At 46.3% G+C, this 6,796-nt stretch overlaps 1 pseudogene; it reads left to right on the top strand.

Moving 5' to 3' along the window:
• Nucleotides 1–1,112: 1,112 nt before the first annotated feature.
• Nucleotides 1,113–6,583, top strand: LOC127315196 (DNA repair protein REV1-like; annotated as a pseudogene).
• The last annotated feature ends 213 nt before the right edge of the window (nucleotides 6,584–6,796 follow it).

The following is a 6,796-nucleotide window of genomic DNA, read 5'->3' as shown; positions in this document are numbered from 1 at the left end:
ACATGGAAAACCAATCTTGGGACCCTTTGGCACATATACCCGCAGCTAGAGCCATTATCACACGATCGAGGGTGTGCCTGATCTACTGGTTAGGGTTAGCTTTAGGGTTAGGGTTTAGGGGTAGGGCTAGGGTTTAGGGTCAAGGTAAGGTTTTATGGTTAGGTATATGTTTAGGGTTTAGGGTTAGGGTTTATGATGTAGGGTTTTGCAGCTCCGGTGTCAGCACGTGTAGTTAATGGTTTAGGGTCTAGGGGTTTAGGGCTCGAAGCGTCCCCAGTTTAGGATTTAGGGTTTAGGGTTTAGGGGATCTACTTTTTCTCCATTACACCTTCCACCACACTTTCACACATATAATACGTCCACATGCAAGATTTGGTGGGATTCCGGTACTCCGGCGGTCGTTCTCCCCCTCCTTCCCCAAAAACAGCGGTATGTGTGCCCCGGCGGGTCTACCCCCAAGATTTCTCCGCGCGAGGGTGCACCAATGTACCTTTTCATTCTTTTAGGTTTTTTTAGGAAATGTACACATTGAGAACCAAGACTGGGACCTTTTGGCTCATATACCCGTAGCTAGAGCCATTATCACACGATCGAGGGTGTGCCTGATCTACTGGTTAGGGTTAGGTTTAGGGTTAGGGCTAGGGTTTAGGGGTAGGGCTAGTGTTTAGGGTCAAGGTAAGGATTAATGGTTAGGTATAGGTTTAGGGTTTAGGGTTAGGGTTAGGATTTATGATGCATGGTTTTGCAGCTCCCACGTCAGCACGTGTAGTTAATGGTTTAGGGTCGACTAGATGCATGGCAGCGGTTATGGCATCTCTTTTTATTTTAAGTGAAACTCAATTTTATTTTACGTGAACCTCGTCACGTACACTCGTACACACGTACACACGCAAAAGACGCTTTGAAGGAAGCCTTACCGTCAAGCGCCGATGAATACTCTGGCTCTTTAGATGCTCGACGAAGAGAAAATGCCACCTGTGTTCTCTTCATCTTCTCTCACACCACACCTATATAATGGAACCATCTCGTCCCCAATCTCGTCACAACTCCTCTGAAGCCACCACAACATCTTCTTCTCGACCAAAAGCCACCAACAACCAACCCAAGCCACCATGCAGTATATCGGCCCCACCTACCGTCGCCCAGCCACCGAGCCGGAGCGGGAGTTCCCGTCGGGTACAATCGTGCAGAATGAGCTGCGCATGTGGGTGATCTCAAGGTGGAGGGCCCAAGGAGCCTAGCACATTTCTTCCTCTCAGACGGCTACCGCAACCTCCTTCCGGGCTTGCCGTGGATGTTCACACTCGAGAGGCACTTCGACGGCGACAGGAACATGGAGATCAGTCTCTATGTCCACTTCACCAACCCCTTTGACGCTTTCGAGCGCCTCGGGCGTGTGTTCTAGTGTGGGAGCGAGTTCATCGCATTCACGACCTACAACGTCTTCATCGACTTCCACACCATCTTCCCCTGGCCTGGCAAATGCACACCCTCCCCTACCGCATGCCGGTGGACGACGCCGATGCCCCCCCCCCCCCCCCCCCCCGCGCAGAGGAGCCAAGAGAGCCAAGGAGGGAAGACGGCGGGGTTGTCTCCCTGGTTTATGTGTCTTTTTCTAGTTTGCATGAGCGTTTTTATTGTCTATGTCTAGTTACCCGTCTAGTTGTGTGCTTTTGTATCATGTCAGTGGGTTTATGTAATGCTACTATAGTGCTATATTTATATATGTGGTTATAGTTCTTGGAAAAAACCTATTTTGTCTAATTAAAGTTTGCATATTGTTATTCGTAGAAGTTTCCATTTTATTTTGCCTAAAATGGATGAATAGCTCGTGAAAACTAAGGCTCAATATCAACGTCAAATTTCATCAATAATAAACCACACAAATCCATAAAGCAAAAGATAAAAATAAATGGGTACCTAAAGAGAAAAATGAAACTACTCCATCTGTTAACTTTTATAAGCACTACACAAGAAACTAAACAATCTAAAAATGAGTTGTCAAATAAGCAATAATCCTATAATGGGTGAAATGAGATAACCTCACAAGGTGAAAACTAACTTTGCTACTTGGTGCTACTTGAGTGAAATAATAACTAAGCTACCATTCAGTATATAAAATATGCTACTTTAAGTTATAGGACAATGTCAATTGACTTAAAATATGCTTCTTGTTTCTTGGAATGGAGATAAAGTAGTACCAACACAAAATTAGTTGTCATATTTTTGAACCATAAAAGGTGCAAATTCCTTTCATAACTTTATTGCACGACCAAAATATCAAAAAAAAAACTTTAGCCAAAGTTGAGAGGGATCTGTTTCATTTCTTGAGGCTAAACGACCGAAACTTTATTGATCACTAGATAAAATGTTTACAAAAATTCCCAAATCACTTGGGGGAATACAAAACCACACATGCCTATGGCCCGATCTTTTGTCACAACCTAAATGGGTCCACCCTATTAGGTGGGCTTCCTTTCTCAATGGGCCAAGGGCAACAATTACTTTTTTTTTGGAACCCAACACTTCGTTAACTGACGAAACTAAAAATACGTAGAACCTTTTGGTCGAATTGTTGCCACATTTGATTCATTACTGCCAGCGCCCAAATTATGCATCTCATTGAGCATACAATTTAAACACAAACTAACATAACCAGTTGATCTAAAATAGGAACCACAATAATAGGCACGTCTAACGACTGATCAACTGAAGGTAAATTATTCGTAGAGAAATTATACAGAAATAAAATGTTGCAGTGATCATATTTGCCTGCTTCTTCAAAGCAACCATCTGCCTTAGGTGCGTGTTCAGTTTGTTCACTTCCCCAATCAGTTCCCCATCACCCGTGGCAAATTTCTCCATCGCCAGCGCTTGATTGATCTCCCGGGTTGCGCCCCTCCTAAAGTCAATGATGCCCTCCACTTCAAGCCTCTCAACATACTCACATCAATTCACTCAAAATGGTAGATTCTGAAATAGAAACACATGAACCCTAATTCCCAAATAGGTGGAAAAATCAAAAAATCTGCACAAATTACCGAAAAAGGGCAATAGATAACTCAGATCTAACCTTTCCCGGCTCGGACTTGCTCTTGCACTTCACAAATTATCACCTAAAGTTACCGTTCTCCTCCTTGATTGTGACCTATCGCTTCAATGGTGCGGCGTGTGTGCAGTCAGGACATTTTGTCATCGGCACTACACTATACTTAGGCCATGAGGGGCGGGAGGCTTAACTAGATGTCGATATAAATCGTCAGCCATAGTCGCACGACATCGCCGGAGAAGAAGAAGAATAAGCGGCTCCGAAATGGGGGCGGTAGGCAAGCGGCGGCAGGCAGACACGAGCAAGCGGAGAGATCTGAAGTAGAGGAAGATGAGCTGGGAAAGTTGTGGGTCCTACATGCAGTGAGATGGGTCCTAGGTTCACTGGACAGTGTGTGTGTGGGTCAGCGCTGACGTGGATAAGTTGTGGGTCCCGCTCAGTTCACATAATCCAAACTTATAACAACCTCTACTCAGCTTAAGGCCCGTGTCGCGTGAGAGCTACTTGGGCTGCTGAAGTGTCGTTCTGCAGCTATTCAGACGAAGGACATTGCTTTTCAGCCAATTCCGCTCAAAGATGTCGCAGGAGCAATTTACCCGCGAAAATTGGGAAGCTCCAGACCATCATTTACACCCGTGGCATCCCATTCATCAAAGATAGGTCTACCAGAGTCGATGCTGTTGAGCTGCCACCACTATCCGAACTTGATCCTCAAAATCCTTCCTCCCGAGATAATATCTGAAATGAATGTCATGTACAAGGGAGAATTGCGTGGTTTTCTGGACATGATAAGCGGCAACGAAGGCAAGGAAAGCAATTCAAAATTTCTCGTTTCACCTGCCGTTGATCAGAACTCTGCGCCAGATCGTAATGCTAAGTTGTATGGATATGGAGAGCGCAGAGACTCCGTCCATTTAGGAAAGCAGAATGATATTAAGGTGATCTAATTAGTCAACTTTAAACTGGAAACATAGTGGAAGTACACAGTTCAAAGCCACCACTTTGTTATCTTGATATTTCAAACCATTCCTTTAGTATTCTAAATGTTGTTATTTACTGCCACAGGTGACAATAGACCAGGAAGTTCAAGCTGCCAGTGCGTCGTGCTCAAGAGCCTGTGAATTGGGTGATACAAACAGTGTCACACGGCTTGATTTCATGCCTAATTCTCTAAGCCAGGCAGACTTCACAGTTCTGCAGGAATTACCTGAGGATGTCAAGGTTGATTTGTTTAATGTGCTTCCATTACCTAGGTCAAAAGATCCTACATGCAGCACTTCCAATGTTACTCAGAGTAAATCTCCGAATGGGGAAGGAACTGATGATCCAACTTGTCATCTCCCAGGAAGTTCTATAAATTGGGTTGAACAGTTGAAAGTTAGCAGTTCTGTAATATTGAATGCTATTGCAGAGCAACATACATATTCTATCTTCAGTAAGCCTATATCTTCTATCTTAGAGTCTATCGTTTCCCTCCCCCCTCTGTGCCCGAATTCGGGTAGCGAAGAATGGAACAACACACTCTCCTGCCTCTCTGGGCTTCTTATAGAGTATATACACATGAAAGTCGATTCTGATATTGAAGAGCTGCACAAATGTTTCCTTCTTTTGAAAAGGTGAAGCATACAACCGTTCAACCATTATTAGATATGAAGGTGTAATATGGGCGCAATTAGTCTCTCTTGAAGAGGAATGTGCCACATTATCATTAATTACTGAACTTTCTCATTGTTGGTTCTCATCAGCATATGAGTTTTTTCCGGAGTTACACAATAGCCTTCTTCCTTTGCTACAGGTAAAATTTACATGTTTAGTTATTATATGTTTTTCAAGACTTTATATTAAGATTTATCTATGTATTTGTTATGGCTGTCCTTCATGTCCTTTGCTTTAGGAATCATCATGGACCCAACAAGGCTGAACCGGCTTTAGGCTCTCGCCCCCGCGTCGCCCCTCCCGCCCCCCACCCCGCGCTGGGTGACTCGGGCGGATCCCTAGCGCCGCCACCACCCCCCTCCTCCGATCTCCCTCCTCCCTGCCGCCGCCGACGCGCGCGTGCGGGAAAATCTCGTGAAGCTCTCGGCGGCGGCAGGGCCCCCTCTTGCGTCGCGCGTGCGGAGGCGGCGCTGGATCGGCGGTGGTGACGACTGACCGGCGGCGGGGCTGGTCGGTGGTTAGCGTGGTGGGATCCAGGGTAGGATCCGGGGCGGTGGTCTCGTGCGGCTATTTCTCGCGCCGACTACCTTGGCAAGGGCTGCGGTGGCCAGTTGATGGTTCGGCGATGCGGCCGGCGGCGGGGTGATCCCGAAGGCTGCGGATCCGGCTTCCTCGATGGCGTGGCCGTGCCTGGTTGTTGCCGGTGAGTCCTTTGCGCCCCCTCCTTCCGATGGCTCACGTTGGTGGCCTTCTTCGGTTTTGGGGGTGGCGGCGGATGACTTGTCGACGGGTTTGTGGTCGGTGGCGGCCTCCTCTTCCGCCGTTGAGGTCGGCGGGCGGCGGCGAGGGGGCCTGCCGTTCTGCCTAATAAAGGTGGCAGTCCTAGGGTTTCTCTCGCTCCAAGTGAAGATCGTCGGAAGCTTCTTCCCACCAAGCTGGCTAGATTGTCGTGTTCCGGAAGGTCCTGCCGGCGAAATTCATTGTGCGATCAATACGTGAAGATTGCTGGATTGGGCGTTTTCGATCGGGCGCACCCATGTTTTTTATCTGACCGTTTGGTTTCAGAGGGAGCGCTTCGAAGCTCTGCTAGCTGTTAATATCATGGAGCTCGTTTTCTTTCCATGGTGCTGACGGAGAAGGTCATGAAAGCTAAGATCGGTGGAAGAGAAATGGTGGTCGGATCGTGGTGGTGAGATGGAATTGGCTTGGAGATTTGTGACTTCAAACAACAGCTTGTATGTGGGGGCGACTGCACAGGAGAAGTTCAGAGTTCTATATTTCAGGGTGAAAATCCAAGGTCTAGCCTTAATTGGTTGTGCCTGGCAATGTTCTTGTTGAAGACATTGTTTTGAGAGGGAGGACTTTATTCAGGGTGAAAACCTAAGATCTATGATCGGGCGACGATAGCGTTTGTGCACTGTTTCCTTCCTGGAGGCGTCGCTTATGGAGATGCTAATCTTCTGGTGTTGTCTTGGTGGTGTCAGTGTTGCTGTTTCAAGTTTATCGATCTCTGTAGCGTGACTTTTCTTTTCTGTAATTTTTTCTCTTTTTTTGACTGTGTGCATCCTTTATGTCATTAGGGCATGATGTTGTTGCAGAGGCTGGGTGTAATTGGTATCTCCACGATATTAATATATGCTCTTTATCGAAAAATGTCCTTTGCTTTATCACTTTTGGCTTTCACAAACTTTATGGCCGGAGTACCTTCTTAGCTTTTAGATGGATGCAATCAGCTGTCCAGTTTTTTCTTCTTCTGATTCTAAAATTACAGCTGTTTCTGTTAGGTTTTAAGAAAATTGTACCACACATGCATAATTTTGATTGGTCATTTTGTAGGATTCCATCAGTCAACATTATGGTGGGGTATTGCGTCTCTAGTTCGAAATTCCGCTATCAGGGACCATTTAGTGATAGGAGATGGAGATTGGCGCTGCCCCGCTGGAGTAGAGGGGCGAATCTAACACCATCATGCTGTATACCCAAGGAGTGTAAATGGCTCTTCTGGTCTGCGGCTACAAACTGAATCAGTGTTTTGAATGCCAGCGCTGGTCGGTTCGTCATGGATAAAAGGAAATTGTGCACACCTGTAAA

Source organism: Lolium perenne, chromosome 7, assembly GCF_019359855.2.
Source record: "Lolium perenne isolate Kyuss_39 chromosome 7, Kyuss_2.0, whole genome shotgun sequence".
Taxonomy (NCBI): domain Eukaryota; kingdom Viridiplantae; phylum Streptophyta; class Magnoliopsida; order Poales; family Poaceae; genus Lolium; species Lolium perenne.
This window is presented reverse-complemented; position numbering and strand designations above follow the sequence as displayed.